Source organism: Melitaea cinxia, chromosome 22 (genome assembly GCF_905220565.1).
Source record: "Melitaea cinxia chromosome 22, ilMelCinx1.1, whole genome shotgun sequence".
NCBI lineage: Eukaryota > Metazoa > Arthropoda > Insecta > Lepidoptera > Nymphalidae > Melitaea > Melitaea cinxia.
This window is the reverse complement of record NC_059415.1, coordinates 12,857,812-12,885,207: the sequence shown is the minus strand read 5'-3', so window position 1 is coordinate 12,885,207 and position 27,396 is coordinate 12,857,812. Positions and strand designations below refer to the sequence as shown.

Below are 27,396 nucleotides of genomic sequence, written 5' to 3'. Positions count from 1 at the left end.
AGTTGTTGCGGTCTCGATCTCTGCACATGGTATACATTTGTATCGGCCATACAGATGTTTGCAGTGGTCTGAGCTTTTGTGCTAGTCTATTGAGTGTGTTTCCGGACCCCCGACACAGCAGTAAATCTTAGTGGGGGCTTTAGTATACGCCTTTATGGGTTTGGTTCAAGTTTTATGCGCTAGTCTGGAACTACCAGACTGCTCGCAAACTTCACTCTCGATCACAATTCTTGGAACAGTCGTGCAAAAACAGTCTTCTCAAGCCATTTTTAGTTAATTTAACTAACGCTATAATATATAATTTCCTATTTTATTCATATTAAACGTTTATTTATATTAAATGGAGTCAAAATCCTAAAAAGAGCTCCCGGGGGGAATCGGGGATAGTGTTCGAAACGAGCTTGCAATGCTTCTGGTGTTGCAGGCGTCTATAAGCTACGGAGATCGCTTATCATCAGGTGAGTTGTACGCTTGTTTGCCGACCTAGTTATAAATATATTAAAATAAAAATAGGTAAAAAAACTTTTTAAGTTAAACGGTTTTATGTTAAACATACATTGCAATGTTTAAGATAAATGTACTAAAAACCAAAAAATAATAAAATAGATACAGTCGTGGGAATTATAAACATATGCATAGACTAGACTAAAATAAAACCGTGGGGCACGTCAATTGTCTACAATCGTTGATTAAAATGTTTGTTTTGTAATGTTACACTATAATTAGGCAGTTGTTCAACCGACAACGATGGACGTGTGATAAGTAGGGCTAGAATGTGGAAACAAGCTAGCAAGCTCGATTATAAGCGAGTTTTAGGGTTTCATAGTGGTGAGCGAGTAGTACTTTTATCATATGTTTTGTCGATTAAAGACAAACTACGAGCAGTGAAACGATTCCTCGCCAGCCAGCAGTGTGAATGTCCAACGATAAACTAGTTGAAACATCTCTTTTATTTACATGGAGTGTATAACTATTGGAATTTCCATGAGCAAGAAAATAGTAAGTAATTTCCTCACCGTCTGCGGGCCAACTGCCTATTTTAACGACGAATTAAACGATTCTTCTATCGCACATTAAGTCGATAATTTGTAGACAATTGACGTGCCCCACGGTTTTATTTTAGTCTAGTCTATGCATATGTTTATAATTCCCACGACTGTATCTATTTTATTATTTTTTGGTTTTTAGTACATTTATCTTAAACATTGCAATGTATGTTTAACATAAAACCGTTTAACTTAAAAAGTTTTTTTTACCTATTTTTATTTTCTAGTTTTTAGTTTTTATTTCGCATTCTGTTTAATTCATTTAGTGCTTCATTATTGCAAAGCCCATCTTAAATATTGAGGTTGTATAGTGCACTGTATTCTTCTTGTCAAGCCCTTTTATTTGATACCCATATTGGTGGGATTGATAAAAAATTGTTATCAGACATTTGGTAGCGGCGGACATCTTAGATTTCAATTTTGCATAGTAAATTGTATTCTACTTGTTGAGACCTTTCATTTGATACCCATGTTGATGGGATTGATAAAACCTAAGTTATCCGCCATTTTGTAGAGGCCGCCATCTTGGATTTTAATTTTATATAGTACATTGATTATACTGGTTGAGCACTTTCATTTGATACCCATATTGATGGGATCGATAAAACCTACGTTATCCGCCATTTTGTAGCGGCCGCCATCTTGTATTTCAATTTTTTATAGTATATTGTATTCTGCTTGTTGAGCCCTTTCATTTGATACCCATATTGATGGGATTGATAAAACCTACGTTATCCGCCATTTTGTAGCGGCCGCCATCTTGGATTTCATTTTTTTATAGTATATTGTATTCTGCTTGTTGAGCCCTTTCATTTGATACCCATATTGATGGGATTAATAAAACATAAATTATCCGCCATTTTGTAGCGGCGGCCATCTTGAATTTATAATGATAATGAATAAACATAATTGTATTGTCACCAAAATCCAAAGTGTATACAAAATTTCAGATTAATCGGTTGACAGGAAGAGGGTGAAATTTGAATTACTAAATTTGACCCAAGAATAAAAAATAAAACAAACGGGGTGAGCTAAATAAAACCGTTTAAAAAATCACGATTCTAAAATTTCTACTTCCGATATGATAGAAAAAAACACTTAAGATAAAGTGGATTGTGAAGAAATAGGGTTGGTTAAAAAATCTTCAATATCTTCAAAAGGACCTGACCAAGCTTTATGAAATAAAGACTAAATTAAAGAATATTTAATGCCACATAAAATAATAACCGACCCCTTTTTCTTTGTAGGCCAATGTATGCATAGATTTGTCCCTTAAAGTACACAGTACTTATTGAACAGAACTTTGTTTAATCGTAGTTACAAGTGAGACGCAAGGCAATTACAATAACAAACAAATAATTAATCTTATGACATGAAAAGAAAATATTTTTTTTTCGCCATAAGGTGATTATACTCACTTAACAAACGGCAAAAAACTACTACTACTACTTACTACATTAAAACTACTACTTACTACATTTAAAAAAAAACAAGTCATGTTAGCGAATCAAGTAACAATTTCAAAATTGCTACTGTCTAATATTAGGTAATTTCAAGTAAATAACAATATTCTGGTTTTTTTCGAATTTCTAGTGTCATCGTGTCGTGTCTAGTGGTAGACATCGCCTTTCTATTATGTTCTCTGATTTATAGAATAATAAAACTAATTATTTCAACCCAATATCATCGGAGAAACCAAAACAGCGAGTCTCCGCTGGCTCGGCCACGTAGTAAGGATGGCTGACGATCCTGCAGCAAAGAAAACATACGGGGCGGGGGGGGGGGGGCTAAGTACCCCTAGGAGGACGAGATGCAAAGAGACCTGCAAAAGCTAGTGACAGCTTACTGGCGCGAGATAGCTCTAGACCGGGATCGCTGGAGACCTGTGCTGTCGGAGGCCAAGATCCACTAAGGGTTGTAGAACCAGAGCAGTGAGTAAGTAAGTAATGATTTAACTTTAAGAAGAGTGAAATATAAACGAAAGGATTTTTGCACATTGTCTACACCTACTTGCCCACATTCAGCATTCAAATCCAAAGCTCTCAAACGTAGTGCGTCTAACTGGCCGACAGACAGCTGACCACTCGCCGACACTCGCCTACACTCGCCGACATCGACGCTCGAGTGACGTTTATTGTGAGGCCGACCGCGTGACATCGAGATGACATCCATTAGACGTAATGTCATCTTCGTGTGCTGTTAGAGTATTGCTTTTTAAAATTTGATTTATTTGTGTTTAATTGAAACAACTACCCGTATTTTATATTTTTTATATTATTATTTTGTTAAAGATAAAAAAGAAAAAGAAAAACGTATTTACATATAAAGCTAGTATCTATCAGAAATTTGAATTACAATTATTGACAGTTAAAAGTATTTCTAAATGATTCTCTAAAATATTTTAATAATAATTGTGTAACAGTCTGAATGTATTAAGGAAATGTCTTATTTTTCGACTATTATAGTGGTATAGGTACAACCTTGTGGTCCACTTGATAGTAGATGGTTACTTAGTACTACCTGCAATATTGAGATAATCGCATGGACGTAAAAATTGTTTTTGGCTTATCGGCATAACTTTATTTGTGATATTATATTGATTATTTTTCAATACTATATAATTCATTAGATACTCCACAATTTTAAACATTAAAAAACTATGTAATTGACTATTTCGAGATGTTAACGTTAATCTAAATACCTATCTCGAAAGCAATTCTGAAACAATACACAACCACAGGAGCGCAAGCCATGGGCTTTTATGAATATTTTATAACAGCTCATCACATCATCATTTATAACAGCTGTGTCATTATAATTAACTCAGGTCAGTTAGAAGACCTAGACGTCTAGACGGTACCCTCATGTGTGGGGAAGCGAACTAATGTCGACTGACACTATCTCTTGTGTAGGGCAGACTTTACTAATATTGACTATTTGACTACGACCTACGTAATGCATTAAATAAATCGAGAGGCAATAATTTAAAACACATAGGTACAGTATTGTAAGCTACAAAACAATATTTAAATTATATTTCTTTTATAAATTATTTCAAACGATGTTAGCCTTAATTTATAAAACTATAAACCATCAAATTTAATGTCGACCATCTGATTTCTATATCCGATAAATATTGAACAATTAAATTAAAATGTATGCGGTTACGGCCTTTGATCTCGTCGTGCAACTGACAACAATGAAACAACTCGCTCGACAACTGCTTGGTCAACCGAACTGTCACAGCAAATTAATAAAAATTCAACCACTATTGTGTAACAACTAAAAAACTTTAACAGAAAAACGGTCTTATTATACTTATAAAGAAAGACGAAAATCGCCCCTCCATTTTTTTATTGTTTTTATTGTTTTTTCGTACGACGTGCAATAACCCTTACAAGTTGCTAAATATTATAAAAAACCGTTCACAGAGGCTTATACCTTATAGCAAGGGTTAAATGCTTAAATTTCTATCGAAATATTTTAAAACAAGAATTAAAATTTATCGACAATTTAAAAAAGATTTTAAATCAGTTAATCGCGATATTCGAATTCGCGACACGCGCCTGACACGTGGCTCGAACAAGATGGCGCTGCTTTTCTATTTAAATTTGACTGCTGTAATTGTTTGTTGGTTTTTAAATAGCATTAGCACTGGTTAAGATATTTTGAATTTAAAGTGTGGGAGAAAAATTTGTTTTCTATTTAAATCGTAATTGATTTGACAAATCTTATTCGATTTCATGTGTACTTTTGTACCAAAATTAATCACTTTCATATCGTCATTTTACAAAAAAAATTTTAAACTGATTATTATTTTAAAAGCGAAGCTACCACCGATTCGGAATGTAGATAGTATAGCCGTGTTTTAGTCAAAATTAGTAATATCTTCGACGCCGCGTTGGCGCAACGATTACAACACTGGTTTGCGCCTGTTACGCTGGCGGTTGCTGGTTCGACATACAGATGTTTGACGTGATCTGGGTGTTTGTGCAGTCCTTGTGGGTTAAGCCGTCGGTCCTGGTTTTTATCATATACACCTGATAGCGATCGTTACTCATAGTAGGGAATAGGTATATCCGCAGAGTCGCATTGGAGCAGTGTGGTAAATTAAGCTCTGAACCTTCTCCTATATGGGGAAAGAGGCTTATGCCCAGCAGTGTGATACTACAGGCTGCAGCGTATAGTAATATCTTGCATGAAATACAGAGTCACTAATTATCATCTGATTAACTTATAATGTGCAAAATATTTGAACAGGGGATGAAATTAGTTTTCGATCACTATTCTTTAGACGTACCTAATAGATTGGGTTAGGCATAGGCCTCTTTCTCCGCGTAGAAGGATAAGCAAACGTACCTACATTGATATAATTGTATTTGCAGGCAAACGGAAAAAAACCGACTTCAATTATATCGACAAGTAATACAACGTAGGTAGAAGAAAAATTAGTCAAGTAAATACGCATGATCAAAGATTACTCCAAAGTCGATGAAATTAAAATGTAACCACACGATAAACATCGGCTTTCGATTAAATTAAAATTATCAAAATCGGTATACCCTCCCTCCTTCTACCCTCCCTTTCGTGTTTCCCTCGATTTCTCTGGGATTCCATCATCAGATCCTGGTTTCGTTATCACGGTACCAAGCCAAGGATATCTCCTTTCCAACAAAAAAAGAGTTATCAAAATCGGTTCATAAACGACGAAGTTATCCCCGAACATATATATATATATATATATATATATATATATATATATATATATATATATACCTCCCCTGTTTTTGAAGTCGTTTAAAAATAGACGTCGGTTTGGTACAGAGGTCACTACAGCTCTCAACATTGACCTCAGCTCATAGAAACGTTTGTACATATAAGCCATTTATGTAGATATTCTAATATACGGAGTGTTAACGCTGGGTGTGTGTCGTGCGAAGCATCATTACGTGTATTTATAACTAGCGACTCGCCCCGGCTTCGCACGGGTGCAATGCTGATACTAAATATACTACAGAACGTCTTTATTTATAGTGTGAAGCTAGCTTATAGCATGGTTATAAACATAATAACAACATTCAAATATGCGTCGTTACATTACACGTTGTTACAGAATTCGTTGAAGAAATAAAGGTTCACTGCTCGTTCCCGGTAGGTGATAGCGTGATAATATGTAGCCTATATGTTGACCAGACTTTTTAATAATATTCGTTCTAAATTTGAATTAATTCCATGCAGTACTTTTCAGACTTCCAAAAAAGGAGGAGGTTCTCAATTCGACTGTATTTTTTTTTTTTTTTATGTATGTTACATCAGAACTTTTGACTGGGTGGAGCGATTTCGACAAATTTTCTTTTAATCGAAAGGTGGTGTGTGCCGATTGGTCCCATTTAAATTTATTTGAGATCTAACAACTACTTTTCGAGCTATATCTAATAATGCGTTTTTACTTGACGCTTTTTTCGTCGACCTACGTTGTATTATACCGCATAACTTTCTACTGGATGTACCGATTTTGATAATTCTTTTTTTGTTGGAAAGGAGATATCCTAAGCTTAGTACCATGATAAGGAAACCAGGATCTGATGATGGGATCCTAGAGAAATCGAGGGAAACTCTTGAAAATCCGCAATAACTTTTTACTGGGTGTACCGATTTTGATAATTCTTTTTTTGTTGGAAAGAAGATATTCCTAGTTTAGTACCGTGATAAGGAAACCAGGATCTGATGATGGGATCCCAGAGAAATCGAGGGAACTTCTTGAAATCTGCAATAACTTTTTACTGGGTGTACCGATTTTAATAATTTTTAATTTGATCGAAAGCTGATATTTGTCATGTGGTCACATATAAATTTTATTGAGATCTGATAACTACTTTTTGAGTAATCTTTTGATAACGCGCCGTTACTTGACTATTTTTTCGTCGATCTACGTTGTATTACTCGTCGATGTAATTGAAGTCGGTTTTTTTTTTCGTTTGCGAGCAAACACAATTATTGAGTTTATCCCGGACATACATACAGACAAACAGACAGACAAAAATTCTAAAAACTATATTTTTGGCTTCAGTATCGAAAGTAGATCACACCCCAAGTATTCTTTTAAAAAAATATTCAATGTACAGTTTTGACTTTCCTACCATTTTATTATATGTATAGATAATATATATTAAGTATCTTGGTAGGATAGAATATACATTATTAACCAAAGATTTCATAACGATATTAAATTATACCGAGATGTCTTTCAAGAGCAAGTTAAAATTTATTTTTAGTTGGAGCTCGGGACCGATTAGCGAGGAGAGAAATTTTACAATTCCCCGTCTGAAAGCTGAAACTTAGCACAAAGGATCGTCCGTCTCACTCACTCGTACTGCGAAACGTTTAGCCGTCCCGCTCTGCAGAACTTATTGTAATAGTGGTAGCTAAGTTAGAAGAAAGTATTGAATTATGGCGCTCGGGACGGCATTATGCAAGAGTGAGACATTTAATGGTATTAAATGAAAAATAACTCGGATCTTTTGACTGGGTTGACTGATTTCGATGTTTTTTTTAATCGAAACGTGGTGCGAATTTTAAGTGCAAGTGCTTTTCGAGTTATATCTAATAATGCGTATTTACTTGACTATTTTTTCTTAAAACACAATTATTTCAAGTATTATAAGGTTCTTTTAAAATGGACCTAATAAAAACTAACAATACACAAATTACTTCAAATAATTTCTATGCTACATTCAACAATGACTTCACTCATTACTTAAAAATAAATTTTATAGCCGTTTATCATACATATAATAAAATGTAACGGGTCACTGTCTATATATTTAAGATATATGAAAAAAAAAAACATTATCGGGATCTTTATCAACGCAAATAGGACCCAAAACAATGATTGTCAGAATTTTTGTTTGTTTGTCTGTGCGTTTGTGCACGCTGATCTCAGAAACGGCTTATCCGATTTAGATGTAATTTTTACTAATAAATTGCGGTAAGCTTAGCTTAACATTTAATGTTTGTTTGATTTCAATCGGTTCGTAAATAAAAAAGTTATGCCAATTTAAAGAATCACGTTGAACAGGTAAATTCACTATTCCACGCGAACGAAGTCGCAAGCACAGCTCATTCATCATCATCATTGGCCTTAATCCGTCTATTGCAGACGATTTAGACTGTGTCAGACCGACATTGTGTCGCCTAGGACACTCTTCAGGAAAACGCAGAGTTGCCTAAGCTCTGCGCCACCCTTTCGACCTCACTGGCTAGGCCCACAGAAACGACGAGTCGCTACGTGTGGAGGCAGCTCGGCTTCAGGAGCACGAATGCTTGACGGAGACCTCATTCCGGGTTTCAAATGAAGTTTTCCTTCTCCAGGACCCTGATGATTTTGAGCCAGGTTTATTCCTCGGTCGCCTTTCACGACCCCCACGGGAAGAAAGGGAATGGTGCTATTCTACTCGGCCGACACCACACGGCATGAGCATAGCCAGTATTTAATAAATAAAAAATAGTTTAATATGGCATAAGACCGTCCCACGTCGCTGCAAGGCTATAGAATCTAAATTCGTGTCGCGAGTGTTTGAATTATATATAAAGTTGCCCAATAACCCGCACTCCCGCTTTGTGCTCGCTTGATAATGTTCACCTGCCTCGCTGAAGTATAATGGATACCGTGGATTCCACGGTCTACATACTTATCAGGAGCGAGAATAACTTTCGAAACCTTGTTTCTATATCTTTTGCTTCTGCGCTGATTATTATTTCTATTGATGTGTAAGATGCCGCGTTGGCGCAACGATCATAGCTATGGATGGTGCCTGTTGCGCTGGCGGTTGCGGGTTCGATCCCCGCACATGACAAACATTTGTATTGGCCATACTGGCTAAAGCGTAAAACGAAATATTTGGTGTGTTTTTCAGATATAGTAATGGTGACCATAGCGTTTACAATAAAGATGCGGGAATATTATATTTACATATATTACGCATATCATTTATAAAATATTATAATATACGTACTGTGTGGTTACGGCATTAGAATATAGCCACGCCCTCTCTTCCCGTGGGTGTTGTAAGAGGCGACTAAGGGATAACACAGTTTCACTACTACCTTGGAACTTAAAAAGCCGACCGATGGCGGGATAACCATCCAACTTCTGGCTTTAAAATACACATTCCAAAGACGGGCAGCAGCGTCTTCGGTGCGACAAAGCCAGCCCTGCAGTCACCAACCCGCCTGCCCAGTGTGGTGACTATGGGCAACACTCACGAGTTCGTGCTATTTTTAGCGTAAACTTGTGGAGGCCTATGTCCAGCAGTGGACTGTATTAGGCTGAAGTGATGACTGATGAGTGAAAATATATGTATATATATTTATTGAACAAGGATACCCGCACGATACGCGTAGTATACGGCGGATCTGGCATTAGCCCTTTCTCTCGCGATTTTTATATTGACATTTATAAAGGAACTAGTGACCCGCCCCGGCTTCACACGGGTGCAATGCTGAATACTCAATATACTACAAAATGTCTTTATTTATAGTGTAGCTATATTAAGCTAGCTTATAGCATGGTTATTAACATAATAACAACAACATTCAAATATGCGTCGTTAGATTACACGTTGTTACAGAATACGTTGAAGAAATAAAGGTTCACTGCTCATTCCCCGTAGGTGATAGCGTGATAATATGTAGCCTATATGTTGACCCGACTTCTTAATAATATTCGTGCCAAAATTGAAGTAAATCCATGCAGTACTTTTTCACTACGCTGTGTCCTATATGCCCAAAGGTTGTCTGGAAGAGATCGCTACTCTAGCGATAAGACCGCCTTTGTACACTGTTTTATTTTTATTTATTTTTTTATTTGTAATATGTTATTGTGTTGATTGTTGTTGTGTACAATAAAGAGTATCTATCTATCTATCTATCTACTTTTTGAGTTTACCACGGACATACATACAGACAAACAGACAAAAATTATAAAAACTATATTTTTGGCTTCGGTGTCGATTGTAGATTACACCCCAAGTATTCTTTAAAAATATATATTCAATGTACAGTTTTGACTTTCCTACCATTTTATTATATGTGATGATCCAGAAAGTCTTTACCGCGCACGATTGACGTTTCGACAACTGTGATTTTATAGACAGCTCAAAAACAGTCTCACACTTAATTTAGATACCTACCGATTTTAAAAATCTGAAATGGGTAGGGCATAGCTAAACACCCGAAATCGAGAACATAGAATGACCAATGACAATAATGGTAAATGTCAATATTAAAGTTCTGTATTCAAAGAAAGGTTTGAAAGTTATTGTGTAGAATATGTGCCAAATTTTATAAGATAATAGGGCGGTACAACAAAAATTATCATTTTCAAAAGTTGGATAAGCCTGACTGAGACAATAAGCTCCACTTTAAAAAGATCACAGAAAAATTGTTGCTTACAAATGGTGCGCGTTTCTGTGTGTCAGGTAGTCAGAGCTTCTCGACTTTACGAAATTCAAACTTTCCAGTATAATAAGTTTATCTTTGCCCTCTGTTAGTTTATTTAAAATCCCCTATTACGTTTCTTTTGTAATCTTGCTTATAGTAAAATTCTGATAGTTGTTGTTATGGAAATTAAAGATATCTTTAAATATGTTCTATTTTTATTCTAAAATTTGACAATTTTCGTAAGAACATTATCTTATAGAGAGTGATAATAAAATGTACGCTTAAGCCTGTAACATCCCACAGCTGGGAATAGGTCTCTTTCCCCACGCAGGAGAAGGATCAGAGCTTAATCTACCACGCTGCTCCAATGCGGGTTAGCGGATATATTCCCTACTATAAAAACGATCGCTATCAGGCGTACATGACAATAACCGGGACCGACCGCTTAACGTGCTCTTCGAGGCACGGTGGGGAGACCCACAAGGACTGCACAAAAACCCAGATCACAAAAACCAACAGACATACTATAAAAATGTATTTCTATCGTTTTGTTTGCGTCTAAATTAGATCTGTTACAATTTTATAGCAAAAAAAACTACATAGCTACGTAAAAATAAATATCGCCGATCAAACGCGAGACGCTACGACGCGAAGCGAAACGAAGTAAGACGATTGACAAACGTCAAATTAATTAAACCACCAGCATTTATAAAATGTACGAAACAAAAACGAAAAACCGCAATATAGAAGCGCGAACCTTAGCGCGGGGTCAATGATAAAAATAATTACCGCGAGTGTCGGTGACAGTCCGGAGGCTGGGAGCAAGTGGAGTAGCTTTGTTATACATCGTTCATGGAAATATTATTAAATCCTTCTTAGATAATAGATGCATTTAATAATAATAATAATAATAATAATCTTTATTTCAGGACTAGCCCATATAGTGTTAGTAACAATGATGCTTATAATCTAATGTTAGTACAATTACATTTAAATAATTAAATAATTACATTTTAATAAATTTTGAATTAACAATAACTATAATAATATTTTTGAATAATAATAATAATTTAAAAAAAACTAAAATGTGCATTCCTTTTTTTAAATATTATATTAATGTGAATTATAATTTAATTATTAATTTATTTACCATTTCATTATCATTATTAACAATTTATAATTAAGGAGTCAAATACAATGAATTAAAACAAAAAACACAAAATAGACATGACAGTGACAAGTCATCGACCTATATGTTGTTGTTGTGAGTCAGTGAATACAAGAGGTATTAAGTCAACAAGCTTAATGATGAGTTAGTAAGATTGTATTTTTGAAGTAAAACTTCTGTACGCACGCTTGACTTGGGGAGTAAGCTGGTGAAATCGTGATGAGAGCGTTACGAAAAGTGTGATCGGGCGAGGCGAACGGAGCAAGAGAGGGGTGAGACGAGGAGCAAATATTTTCTTTCTCTCTTTCTCTCATAGCCAATTACGTTTCGTATATCTAAGACACAGTGCAGGCCTATTGTGCAGAAGTTTTGCTTCAGTCGTGTGGTAGACCACACGCTAGTGCTTTAGAAAGCACGCTTGTTTTTTGAGTTGAATTGTATGTTAACCGCTGATCATTTCTCTTCGCCAACATTCCACTAAAAGATTAACAATTTACCCTTTATGTAGTAACAAATTTGTTTTTTTCTTTCTTAGTATATGATAGTTTGGAAGTATGAGGAACGTGGTGTGAAGAAATCACGTCGGGGTCACCAGTTTGGTAGTTTGGCGATGCGTGAGAAACGTAGTGTGAAGAATCACGTCCGCCATCGAAAAGGGAGGATCCTCCACCAGACGGGTGTTGTGTCTGGCGGGCTAACGCCCCCATGGTTGTTGTCGGGATCTTGTATATATACTTAATCACTTTGAAAACTCTGATAGCGCGATGTAGCATACGTCAGTTTTCTCTAATTATGTAATTTGTAGTCGTTTGTATTTCGCGCGATAGATGTCGCCACAATAGTAACCAGGATTAACGGATTATGTGCACAAAAGTACACACGGATGAGAAACAATGTATTTGTATTAATGCAAATATATATATAATAGTAATTATACTTTTTCTGTACCTTTTAGTAGAAATCTCAAAATAAAGACTTTATTTACGTTTCTCTAAAACAAGATATTTATTTATATTATTACTTTTTTACAATTTTAGCATTTATACAACATTATAATTATAATATCCACTTACCTAGAACACGAAAAACAACATTTAAAGCCTTTACTTAAACTGATTTTTAACCGACTTCCAAAAAAGGAGGAGGTTCTCAATTCGACTGTATTTTTTTTTTTTTTTTATGTATGTTACATCAGAACTTTTGACCGGGTAGACCGATTTCGACAAATTTTATTTTAATCGAAAGGTGGTGTGTGCCAATTGGTCCCATTTAAATTTATTTGAGATCTAACAACTACTTTTCGAGTTATATCTAATAATGCGTTTTTACTTGACGCTTTTTTTGTCGACCTACGTTGTATTATACCGCATAACTTTCTACTGGATGTACCGATTTTGATAATTCTTTTTTTGTTAGAAAGGGGATATCCCTAGTTTGGTACCGTGATAAGGAAACCAGGATCTGATGATGGAATTCCAGAGGAATCGAGGGAAACTCTCGAAAATCCGTAATAACTTTTTACTGGGTGTACCGATTTTGATAATTTTTAATTTAATCGAAAGCTGGTATTTATCATGTGGTCACATATAAATTTTATCGAGATCTGATAACTACTTTTTGAGTAATCTTTGATAACGCGTAGTTGCTCGACTATTTTTTCGTCGATCTACGTTGTATTACTTGTCGATGTAATTGAAGTCGTTTTTTTTTCGTTTGCGAGCAAACACAATTATCGTACAATCTAAATGTAAAAATATTTCTGTCATCACGACAAAGGTCCATTATTCTGTCTTGACAATAAAATAAACAAAAAGATTCTAACTTGAAAAAACAGTAACGTAATATAATATGAGTGTAGTGATTTCTTTACATATATTCCTCGTTTGAATCCAACCTATCCTCTCTTCGATCTTTATGTCTTTGGCGTTAATTGTGAAATATTTATAAAAAAAATAATAATTTAAAAGCCCTCTCTATACAATCCAGCGTAATATAAAATGTAGACACGGTACAAGTATAGCGAATTAATCGAAACACATCAGTCACAATCCAGTGGCTCGCTGGAGCGGGTCAGTGGGGGGAGTTGGAGAGACAAGTGGGGGGCACTATTGTGTGCCTGGGAGTGTGCGGACCGATATTGTGTTATTTGTGACTTAGTTCCAGTTCTGTATTCAATTTTATGTCGAATTAAAAAAGATCTATTATATACTGATATTATATACTGATATTAATAACTTGACTTTGCAAACTTTTTGTTGTATTTAACATGTAACAACCCTGTGTGTTTAAAAATCTCAGTCAAACGCAGAACGCAAGAATTGTCAAAAGCGACGAAAAGTCTAGACAAATATTAGACAATTATTTGAGTAACCCTTTGTCACAGTGCTGTGTGGCTACGGCAGTAAAGAATATAGCCACCCCCTCCCTTCCCGTGGGTGTCGTAAGAGGTTTCTAAGGGATAGCACATTTCCACTACCACCTTGGAACTTATAAAGCCGACCGATGGCGGGATAACCATCCAACTGCTGGCTTTGAAATACACAGGCCGAAGACGGGCAGCAGTGTCTTCGGTGCGACAAAGCCAGCTCTGCAGTCACCAGCCCGCCTGCCCAGCGTGGTGACTATGGGAAAAACACATGAGTTCGTGCTATTTTTGGCGTGAACTTGTGGAGGCCTGTGTCTAGCAGTGGACTGTGATAGGCTGAAATGATGATGATGATGATGAACATATACCTACTTATAATGATATAGCTTATTGATATAGTAATGATCCTTTTAGTTTTCTTACTAGAAACTGAGGTTAGGAGACAGCAGAAAATATCCTGCGCAAAATCTGGAGCAGCCAGACTGTTGAAGTACCTCGACCTTACAGAAGATCACAGCTAAATACTGCTTTCAAGCAGTGTTGTGTTCCTGTGGTGAAAAAGGTGACTTGACTTGTGGTGAAAAGGATCTGGGGGGGTTGGGGGTAGATTCCTTTATATCTCAGTAAGCATAAAATTTAGTGTAGTCGATGTACACCCACTTTTGTCATTGCTTATATTATATTAGTACTTAGAAACTGACGGATTTCTTTAATAACCTATGAAGAAGGTTTCTTTACTTCATTCTTCATAAATTATAAATTCTTAATAATTTATGAAGAATGGCTTTAGTAAAATAATGGATTACGGATCGCAGCAAGCGTTTTAAAAACAGAACAAAAATTACAAAAGCCGTAAAAAAAAATCAGAATTAGAAGATAACACATCCTCTTTTCACCCTCTGAAACTCTACTATAGTTCTCTTTATAACTTTTGCAGCGTGTGTGTCGTTCCATTTGCTACCTAATTTAAATAAACAGAATCAATTTAAAGTAATTCTGTTTATTGTTAGCGTAGTAACATGTACAACTGTAGAACCTCTCAAAACCATGGGAAAAAGTTTAAAATACAATAACAAACCCGTTCATTTGCTACTCTAGAAATAACATGTCCAAAGTTGTCAGCAATACTCGCACAGATTAGAGCCCCGGGCCACGCGAGAACAGGTGCTAATACAGGCAAACATACCAAGCCGTTTACTACAAAAAAAATATAATAACAACCCTTATAAGTAACAAAGAAAAACTCAGAAAGCGAATAATGCGTCAACATTGTTCTAAAAAACTACCAAAAAATGACAATAAATCCATCCCTCTCCAGCCCATACGATTAGACAAGAACAGCAAATATCAGTACAAATTTACTCTTTTAAATATGATGCTATTTCATATTTTTTTGTACGTTAGAAAGAGATAAGGCATTATTGTCTCATATCTGATCTCAAAAAGCGTATCTCGGAATCTCTCCCACGCATTAAAACACAATAGCTTTGTAGTATTTCGTACAAGTGCTTGTTGCAAGGGACCGATGTTGGTTTTGATAAGATCAGTGCAACAATGGCTGGGTTATTGATACTGTTGCCAAAGGATTGGTTTGCGGTGAAATTGAGGATGAAACAGGATTGATTTTATCGGATTTTGGTTTTTATCGTGATATTTGTATATATTTTTTTGCGTCGATAAAGTAGTGTGTTGGCCTTGGAGGAAGTGGATTTTGCTTTGAGTCGTTAAGGTTCAAAGATACGCTGTCTTATCGTAAGAGGGCTAAGACGTAATAGTAACTCTCTCTCCCGTACAGAGGTGCGACTTCTGGTGCTTCTGATTGGTGTTGTTTATTAATTAAGTAAGTAGTTAACCTTCAATATATATAGAGTGATAACTACACTTCTAGACGAATTTCTAGAATTATAATTAAACATATAGAATCGTCACAATCAACGTCGAAGCTGCAGACATTTTTTTTATTATGTATTATTTTTAAAATCATCAATTCCATCATCGTACAACCAGACGCTCTGCGTTACGTCACCCTTATATGGTTGACATTCCCCTTATACGCACTAAGCGATTCGCTAGTACATTCTTGATCCGTACAGCCAAAGAATGGAACTCTCTACCAGCGTCTGTGTTTCTGGAAAACTATGACCTGGGGATTTTAAGTCACGAGTGAATAGGCTACTTCTAGGTAAGCGTGCTCCATCTTAGACCGCATTGTCACTTATCATCTGGTGAAATAGCGGTCAAACGCCAGCCTACCTATGTATAAAAAAAATCGAGTTATATTACGCTAATAAATAAGACAAAACAATAATAAAATATTGTGGATCGTTTATAAGGGTAGAAATTATGTTTTCGTAGCATTTGAGTAGTAAAGCGCTACAAGCGTAGCACTTGTATCAGTCAGTCAGCAGTCAGTCAGCTCAGCCTATTGTAGTCCACTGCTGGACAACGGTCTCCCCAAGTTCGCAGAATTAGCAAGTTAAAGTGGCAGTGGGCTGGCCATCTGTGTCGCAGGACCGATGGTCGTTGGAGCAGACGGGTCCTGGAGTGGAGACCGCGTCTTGGCAAACGCAGTGTGGGACGTCCTCCGGCCCATTGAACCGACGATTTATGTAAGATTACCGGTGTAGGCTGGATGAGGATTGCGGAAAACCGGGATGTCTGGCGCGAACTTGAACTTGTGCATGAAAATTAACTTATGCGCGATTTATTTACCACCCCCTGTTACAATTGAGGTTATTTCACACTTTACTAATAAGTTACAAAAAAACATTAACAATTTGGAAAATGTCTTATTGGTTGGGGATTTCAATCTTAGTCGAATTGAATGGATCCAACATATGTCTATCTCGCACGTTGTACCGAGGATTTCTGGTGGTGTTGTCTGTTCAACTCTGATCGATTTCGCTGCATATGCATCTTTAAAGCAATATAATAATATAAAAAATAAACAACAGAAAATATTAGATCTTGTCTTCTCAAACACCTCATGCCCTCTGACTGTGACTAACCCAACCGATATATTGAGCAGTGTTGATTCATATCACCCTCCAATAGAAATTAATTTAACATTTGAAAAGCAAAAACCACTTAAACCTAAAACAAATACCGTGTTGCAATTTTATAAGGCTGACTATAACAGTATTAGGGAAAAATTGCTAAGTGTGGATTGGAACGAAAAACTAGATCTTTCGCTCACAGTTGATGAGATTACACAAATTTTTTACAGTGTCATAAATAATATAATACAAGAAGAAATACCAAAAAAGAGACCCACTAAGAACAATTATCCTGTGTGGTACACTATCAGCCTTATAAAAATACTAAAAGAAAAAGAAAAGCATAGAATAGCAATGAAGAAATTTAATAATAAGTTAGATGAATTTGAATATAACTTGCTAAAAAAGAGATGTAGAATTTTGATAAATAAATCATACTCTGAATATATTAAAAACGTACAAATTAATGTGGTTAAGGATCCCAAACGTTTTTGGTCTTACATAAAAGCTAAGCGTAAAAACGATAGTAACATTCCTAGCTGCATGAAGTTCAGAGATGAAATAGTTTCAGATGGTGAAGGGATAGCCAATCTTTTTTGTAGACATTTTTCATCTGTGTATACTGTCCCACAAGCTACTAGTCACTGTCACGCTGGGCATGTTGTATCAGCGTTTGATTCTAGATGTTTGACAAGTATACATATAACAAAGTCTGAAATTGAGACTCAGCTGAAAAAATTGAACATAGCCAAAGGTTACGGAAATGATTGTATACCACCAATTTTCTTTTTAAAAAACGCAGAACCACTTGCTATACCCCTTCAAATTATATTTAATAAATCTTTAAACGATGGTGTGTTTCCGACCGCTTGGAAGGAAGCCACTGTGATACCGATTCCGAAATCTGGTCCCAAGCAACTGATAGAAAATTATCGACCTATCAGTATACTATCAGTACTAGCAAAAGTATTTGAGAAAATCATCTGCATACACATTACTTGGCACACGAAACAAATGTTAGGCGAACAACAACATGGCTTTGTAGCCAAGCGATCAGTGGCTACTAACTTGGTATCTTTTGTTGAACAGCTGTTGTCACATATGGGTTCCGGGGAGGAAGTAGATGCTATTTATGGGGATTTAAGTAAGGCGTTTGATATAGTGGACCATAATTTACTTCTTACAAAATTAAAAAATCAATTTTATATAAATGGCTCGGTGTTGCTGTGGTTCAGTTCCTACCTAAAAAACCGCAAAATGAGGGTATTAGTAAATGGGTATAGTTCAAATTACTGCATCCCTTCGTCTGGTGTTCCACAGGGATCTATTCTAGGACCTATTTTGTTTGGCTTGTTTTTTGATGACATTAAATACTACATAAAACACTCAGAATTCCAGTTATATGCTGATGATCTAAAAATATTTAGAGTCGTACAGAATGAATTTGACGAGGAGTTGTTGCAGAGGGATGTTACTGGTGTTGCTCAATGGTGTAAAATTAACTATATGACTATGAATATTGACAAGTGTGTACACGTAAAATTCTCTAGAAAACGTAATAAATACAATTCTGGGTACCGTATTGATAATAAGAACTTGAAAAGAGTTGAGGAAGTAAGAGACTTAGGCGTAATTATAGATTCAGAGTTGCGGTTTACTGGCCAGATAAATCATGTTATTAAAAAAAGTTTCAAAATGTTAGGATTTATAACACGTAATACCAAAGAGTTTACATCAATATTAGCTCTAAAGACCCTATATAATGCATTGGTACGCAGTAATATCGAGTACTGTTGTTTTTTATGGTACCCAGTTTATCAAAACAATGTACAGCGTATTGAAAAGGTGCAAAAAATGTTTTTAAAAAGACTATCCTTTAAAGCTAGAACACAAAACAATCTGCTTCTCAATAACTACAACGATCGGTTACGTTATTTCAACTACCTTCCCTCATGGAAACGCAATCAGGCTCTTGGCGGCATTTTTCTGTATAAGCTGCTTAATCGTATGATTGACTGTCCCTCCCTCTTGAAACGAATTAATTTGAGTGTACCCAGAATATCATCCAGGGATAGCTTCTTTAGAATATATAAACCATTTTACTTAATGCATAATAAATCTAAGTATATAAATAACTCACCGCTTAATCTTATGCAAAAAAATCTAAATGCAGTTTTTCTTAACATAGACATAGACATCTTTGCAGATTCATTAAGCCAATTTAAGGGAAAAATAATTAAAATGTTGATGGACTTTGATATATAATTGTAATAGTCTTGTTTTGTTTTTTTCTCTCTCTATTTTTTTATTGTAACAAATGTCATTTTTTGGTAAATTACACAATTAAGATTTATGTCTGATTACAGTAGCGTTCTAAGAATGTTGTGCAAACCTTTAATTTAAGTGCATATTGTATAACTTTGTGGTATTGTTTTAGTGTAGAAAGCTTTTTTATGTACTTAGTTGGTATGCCTTTATTAAATAAATAAATAAATAAATAAACTTGGGGAGGCCTATGTCCAGCACTTTTATAACGTGAAGATTTCGAGATGACGTCTCTTTGAATTATAAATATACTAGCGACCCGCCCCAGCTTCGAACGGGTGCAATGCTGATACTAAATATAAAATATAAAATAAATATTAGCAATGCAAGCGCAAAAAATGTGTTTATTTACGACATCACATTAGAAAACTCTAAAACGATCAGTGTTCCTCTACTATATTATGCATGTACTATACATATAAACCTTAATCTAGAATCGCTCTATTTACTAAAGAAAACCGCATCAAAATCCGTTGCGTACCTAGTTTTAAAGATGTAAGCATACAGACAGCGGGAAGCGACTTTGTTTTATACTAATGTAACTTTATACATATTTACAATTACACAACAAACACACTTAACAACTTAAGAACTAAAATAATATTTACAGATAGTTTTGGTACAAATCATGTTCGCGTGGAATTGTGCCAAGAATGCTGGCAGCATTTTCCCGTTCAAACTAATGTAATGATTAAATACCTTAATCAAACAGGATCTAACTTTATATGTAAATAAATGATTTACGACATTATTTGATAGTTAAATTGGAAATTTAATGTCATAGAAAAATGGTTATAATATAAATTATGATGACACAACGAGAATTATTTATAAAGATATAAAACTAATTATTTCTTGTGATGTTGTGATGTGATACTTTCCTAAGACTGTTGGAATCAAATTAGTCAATTCGGTAATCGGAATAAACTATTATAAATATTATTTGTACCCTTTTCCGCTCACCACGCATCCACTCATACCTTTTCCGCTGACTCTGATATCCCTAGCTCACAACCGACAATCCCAAACATCAGTCAATCAGTCTTGATCCAACATCCATTTCCGGCGGCTGTCTTAATTGTTAATTCTACTTTCTATTTCTAAATCCTTTTTTTAAAACATAACTACGTCGAGGCTCCTAACAGAACCATTCGCGCAAAAGTTGCACACAGAAACAGTAACATCCCACTGCTAGACATTGAATTATTCACAGCCTTAATTCAAAACGAACATAATAAATAAAACATAAAAAAAACTGAACAGATTTGTCTCGACGGTTGAAACAAACGAATTATTTGATATACACACACATAATTGATACACACATAATTGATTATTTATTACTTCAATCGATTGCCGTTTAACATCGATAACAGTAGCACGACCTCACCTCGGTTACAACAAACAACAATTAGTAAGTGATTTCGACACAAAAAAACACAACAATGCAGTTCGATTACAAAAGTAATCGTTTACTATTTGTAATCACGGCGAACAATGATCGCGAACAACAGCGCCGCACGAACTCGCTCACTCACTCATTGACTCATTGACTCATTCGCTCAAGTGCAATTACGATTAACAATTGTTTTATTATTTCTATTATAACGTGATATCCCCTCGACGATTGTAAGTCGGTTATTACGTTCTTAGTGACTGCGGTTATTATTTATTGAGCTATTTTTAATATGTCATTAATGTGAATAAAAAAGTATCGTTTTTCTACGCGTTTTCTTGTAAGCAGTTCACGCGAATTCGTTTGCGATTACATGATTTAATTATTATCATATCTTGCAAGGGTTCAGCGTCTTCGGGGCGACAAACCCAGCCCTGCGGTTTGAACTTGGGGAGGCATATGTCCAGCAGTAAACTGCGATAGGCTGAAGTGATCTTTGAAAGATAACGGAATGAATATCGTTGTAAAATTTATATGGTGTTCTAATTCGTAGTTGCGTGTATAAAATACAGATAGATCGATATAAAATTATAAATAACTTTTTGTTTCAGAACTGATTATAAAGTTAGGTACAAAGAAACTTATAAAAAAATATCTTAAAAGTTAATTGCAAACGTTAAAGTTTTATTATAAGTGCAGATTATATATTTAAATCGTAAAACATTTATGGTCACAGTTATCAATCTGATGATAAAAGCACGCCAGATCTGATATGCCAATATTAGATAGTCGGAATTTGACAGCAGTCTGACAGCTGACGGTGGAAGTATCTCAAGCTTAAAGGAGATCACACTTAAATAATACTGCTTTTATCACGTGCTCCTGTGATGAGTAAGGCAACATGAGCTCTGGAGGAGAGTGAATGATACGGTCAGCAATATACAACGTGTTGCAGGCGTCTGTAGGCTACTGTGAGCATCATCAGATTGCCCGTATGTTTATTTATTTTCTAACCTAGTGGCCAAAAAAGTCCGAAATCTTAACATTAAATGTTTTCTAATAAAAAAAAAAAAAAAAAATTCGATTAACAAAAACACAAAACCTACATTTCTTTAGTATCGTGTAAATAAAATTCGTTAACAATAGTTTAAATTTCTTTACAACGTGATTGTAATTATAATCGAATGAATGTTGTTTAAATATATAATAAAGTGGTATTGTTCGTCCGTTCGGGGTGTTTGTAACGGCAATTGGTAGGCGGGGCCGTGCAACTACCCGCGGTTTTTTGTATTATTCGATCTTTATGGTTCGGTGAACTTTTAAATTAAGATTATTAGTTTAACTTAAATTGTATTGTATTTCTGAGCACTAGATGAGCCCCGCGTTTCCTCCCGCGTTCACCGATCCCGTGGAAATGTGGGGGAAAAAGTAGCCTATGATTTAAAGAGTAACGAACATTCATCCATTCTCACAAACATTTGCATTTACAACTTTTTAATTTTAATTTTTAATCTTAATTTTTTGATTTTTAATTTTAATTTTTTGCATAGTTGTTTCGTAATGTTTCTTCCTTTGCCTGTAGTTGTAGCCTTAATTTAGTTTTTAAATGCTAATGTTGATTTTTAATTTATTTAACAAATGTATTCAAGGTTAGCAACGTGAAGTTATCTAGCCAATGAAGCATAACTTATTATTGTGTACATAAGTGTACACACACACACACACACTTTTTTGGTCAATATTATACCTACTTAATATATGTCTTTGTAGCACAGCCTACAAAGTTTTACGCGGCGCGTTGCATGGTTTAAAGGCATTAAATACTTTAGTACCTAAAAACCGAGGCCTATGTTCAGCAGCGGATTGTGGTAGGCTGAAATGATGACGATGATGATGATGATGATGATGTCCATAGTCACCATGCTGGACAAACGGGTTGGTGACCGCAGATGGCTTTGTCGCGCTGAAGACGCTGCTCTGTATGTCTTTGGCCTGTGTATTTAAAAGCCAGCAGTTGGATGGTTATCCCGCCATTGGTCGGCTTTATAAGTTCCAAGGAACTGTGTTATCCCTTAGTCGCTTCTTACGACATCCACGGGAAGAGAGGGGGTGGCTATATACTTTACAACCGTAACCACATAGCCACACAACACAAATACATTTAAATATAAATAGATCGCGAACAAACTTTCTCCATCACGTGAGGAAACTCGATCCCCGTCGAACAATTAATATTGCAATTTACTTTTTTAATTTCCTACAGGTTCGACGGGAAGAGAGAGTTTTACGTAAAAAGTTTAGTTGGTAAAGTTTTTTTTTTAAATGTTTATTTTCGCTTTTCAACATTTGTTGGAGCTCGAATTAACTATTACGTGATGTCTGATACTGTGATGTTATAAATGTATACGTATAGTAACATTCTAGAATAAATGTGTCTTTTTATTGTTCTTAATAAACTCTAAAGGTCATTACATTGTAATACTATATTTGTATTTTCCAAAACACAGGCTAGCTAAATCGTAACTCTACTGCTCTCGAAATTGGTTTACTGACCATAGTGTGGATTAACTTTCAATCGTTTTCCTATACCCATATCAGTTATTATTAATAAATTGCCAAAATACTAAGATTATTCGCTAAATGTAAGCGAATCACTTGATAGTATTAATTTAATAGAAGTGATGGATTGTGTGAGTGAGGGTATGAGAAAGAAAGGAGTAAGCGCTGAAGTGACGAATAATAGAGAGGAATGGAAGAAGAAAACATGTTGTGCCGACCCTACATAAGTAGGATAAGGGTAGGAAGATGATGATGATGATGATGATGTCATATAAAATGGATGTGAGATGTTTCAGGAACGCCTTCAGGCTGTTTTGGACCAAATACTTTTATATTCACTATAAATATCACACAATCTAACAGACATCAAAACCCAACACAAGTAGAGCCACGTTACCAATCTAACTTGTTGTACGTTTTCAACCCTTATCCAAATTCCTATTCTTTATTTACTTTTGTATCCTCCAAAAGTACTCGATATCAATTGACAGAGTAGGCTATATTTAAATCGCATACAAACAGACAACGGGTTGGTTTTTTCCGAAACCCTCAAACAAAGATACTGTCATTCAATACGAGAACCTTCAGCTGTGGTTATTCAGACCGCTATATTTAATTGTACAATAGCAAACAAAAAAACATCACTTAAAACACTATGAAAATTCGACATAATAGCAGGTAACCTCTCTTCACGTTGCCCAGAATACACTGAGCCTACGAATCGCGTATTTTTTAATTTTATTAAGCCCCTTTCATATGTAACGACAAGACAGTCGTAAGATTTTCTTGACTTGGTTTTGTAACGAGTAAAAAATATTTCGTTGAATTTTTGAAGTATAGTCACATGTATGGTCACATACTTATAAGTAAACGAATTTGTAATCTAAAATTCTTAAGAAATAATTAATTAACAACTAGTAATTAAATTACTTACACTCAACTACAATAAGTTGATTCACTAGGTATATTCAACTATATTTTTTTAGGCCTTTGTGTAAATTTACAGGCATGGCATTAGGGTAAGCTAATCTTTCAAATATTCCTGAAACTAATGTCTGTCTTTAGAAATAGTATTAAATGTGAAGTATGATACAAATCTAAATATGTAGATATCGTAGATACATATTTTACACAAAACGTAGCGTACGTATGGGGTACAATTTACAAATAATAATAATAATAATACAATTAATTTTTATTAGAAGAAATAGCCATTTAATTATCATCTTGTGAAAATGTCCTATTAAAAAAAAACATACGAATGATTAACTAAATTAAAAATCATTTAAAAGTACATAAGTATATTACAATGTAATAAAACTAAAAAATATATAAAATCATTACTTAGGAAAACATCTGTAAGCAGAAAATTGTGTAAACTTAAGAGGTAAACTTGTAAAAAAAAATCTTGTCTTACAGTGCAGATGCAGCTGTATCCCGAGCCCCGCGGGTCTCTCCGCGCGCTGGCTGGCCGTCACTCGAAACCACTGAAGACATATCAATTACTCATTGTATAAGAATAATTGCGGAATCGAGCGGAATCATTTTATTATAACTTGTGTACCCCATTTGTTAACAATCTCCTTCGAATCACACTCGCTTTTATTGCATGTACTTAGATGCTATAATCGTTCGTAGAATTTGTTTTTTTATTTGCGTGGGAGATGTACGGTAGAAACTTAGGGGTTTGTTATTAAAATTATAGATTTTTTTTCAATCGATCCCATTGAAATGTTAAAATGTTTGACGTTTGACTGTTGTTCGGTGATCGTGTTTGCGTTTTACTTCCCATCGAACAAACGTTTGAATGTAATGAAGTATGGTTAAACCGTTGTTGAATTAGGTATACACTGTGTAATAATATAATTTTTAAATATAATAACGCCTTGCACTTAACGTTTTATTTTAATGAAAATGAAACGAAACTTAAATAAAATAAAAAAAGATCTGTTTGAAATATAGTTATTTACACGCACAAATATACATACAAACACACATGGTTACAAGCAAGATAAGTCTAAGTCTTTTTAAACGCAAAATGAGAAGAAGACAGAAAAGAAGATCTATGTATAAGATTTTATTTTGTACGACTTCTTTAAAAGAAAGTTTAGAAGTAGCGTTTCTGATGCTTACCGGTAACTCATTTTACAGTCTACTGGCATTGACCGTGAAACAGTTTAACACACAACCAGATTTGTGAGAAGGATTGTGGAAAGTTTCAAGATATTTAACTTAATTCAAACAGACAATTAGTTGTGTTGTAAATAATAAGTTGTTGCAACAACACACGTAATATTAACTAGGTAGGTAACTAACCTAACCTACCTCATAATCTAAAAATCAAATCATATCCAGATCAAACATTAACGTTATTTCATTTACACTTATGAAATCCATCTCTTATGAACACATTGCCGTTGTAGGCTATGTGCCGGATTCCGCTTAATTATTACACTCGATTTGACAAATTCCGCTAAATTAACCAAAAACTCAATAGTTAATTTTTTAAATCTTATTTTACGAGTAATTCAGTACTATTAAATGCCTACCTACACCGTTGTTAAGGATATAGTCTTTATATAATACGATAAAAATATATAAAATACCTTGATTAAATTATTGAATATACAAAAAAAAAGTAATATTTGACTTACTTTATATTAGTGAAATAACAAAAGAAACAAAACAGAAATTATCTTTTATTATCTTTTTATAAGCAAAAAATCATTTTTATCTATATAAAGACGTTTCCGCGATCATAATATTTGGTGTAATCCAATTTCATTGAATTGTATTCATTCATGTGTTTTTTATGTAAATCTACGAAATCCAACAATTCCAACACTTGATACTTAAGGCAACAATAAGGCTGTTTGCACAATTAGCGATTACACGCGTCGTTGACTGCGGTTCAGACGAGCGCTTTTTTAAACGACAGTTTTGCGAATTTAGAGATATTTTGAGGAGTTACCATTGTTACATTGTTATAATTTGACATATTGATATTATAAAGACGTTATGATATCAAGAATGTGAATAAAAGTATGAATAGTGGATGGAGAGGCCACTGATGGTGCTTTCGCCTTTTCAAATCCGGATTAGCAGTGTTGCATTTTCAAGTGTGTCTGCCATTTAAATACGGAACCTCGCACTCGAAAATTGCCTAGATGAGATTAATTTACTTAATATTTTAGTAGATACAAATAGGTATACTTGTATTTGTAATGATACCATTTGTAAGAAATGAAATAATGAAATAATTGTACGTAAATCGAAATTCCTGCTTCATAAAAAGTTAACAAAGGTCTTTTATAAGGAATATATATTTGGATCGTCTCTCGAATCAGCTCTGATATAATTGTGAATTAAGTATATTAACGCCAAATCTTGGTTCGATTCCCATTCACAGTTCTGTTTTTATAAAATTGTTCCTGTTTAGTTTGGTTCTGTTTCGTCATAAAATTGTGTAAGTAGTTTGGAAAATTTATGGTCAACACAGAATGGTACCATTTTTTGAGTGAATAAATAAATAAATAAACAAATAATAACTTACCAGTTTACCTCGGCACACGCATGAAGTCGCAGTCCTGTTTATTATCTTAAACAGCACGTAATGATCATTACAGTAGGACATTTTCATACGATTTTAGTTTAATTCTGTTAAAATAATCGAAAAAAAAACTACATTTATATATGTAGATATATATTTTATTTTAGTTGTTCATGTTTAGCTTCTTCTCATTTCTATATTATGGATTTTGTATGTTAATTTTACCTGTTTTTTTTTTTTATATGTCTAAGATTGAAAGTATTACACCAATTAATTTAAAAAATAAACTTAAAAATTACTTTCTTGACTCTATTGTGACTTGATATATTTGATTGTGTGCATCTTTTTATTTGAGTTTTCAGTCCCAGCTTGCTTCTAATAGGAAAAAGGTGGTAGGTGGGTAAATATGTGATTATTTTATATTTTTTGTTTCATTGGTTATTAATGAATAGCACATTTTTCATAAACCTGTGTGGTTTTTTTAATGCTATTTATAATAAATAAGTACATTATTGTTTGTTTGATAAATAAATAAAAAAAAATAACAATA

At 34.5% G+C, this 27,396-nt stretch overlaps 1 long non-coding RNA gene across 1 annotated transcript; it reads left to right on the top strand.

The window, feature by feature from the left end:
* On the top strand, positions 1–22,376 carry LOC123664708. Its single transcript, XR_006744872.1, has 3 exons — positions 1–10; positions 8,969–8,973; positions 22,288–22,376. It is a non-coding gene; the product is annotated as an uncharacterized LOC123664708 (long non-coding RNA).
* Positions 22,377–27,396: the final 5,020 nt, after the last annotated feature.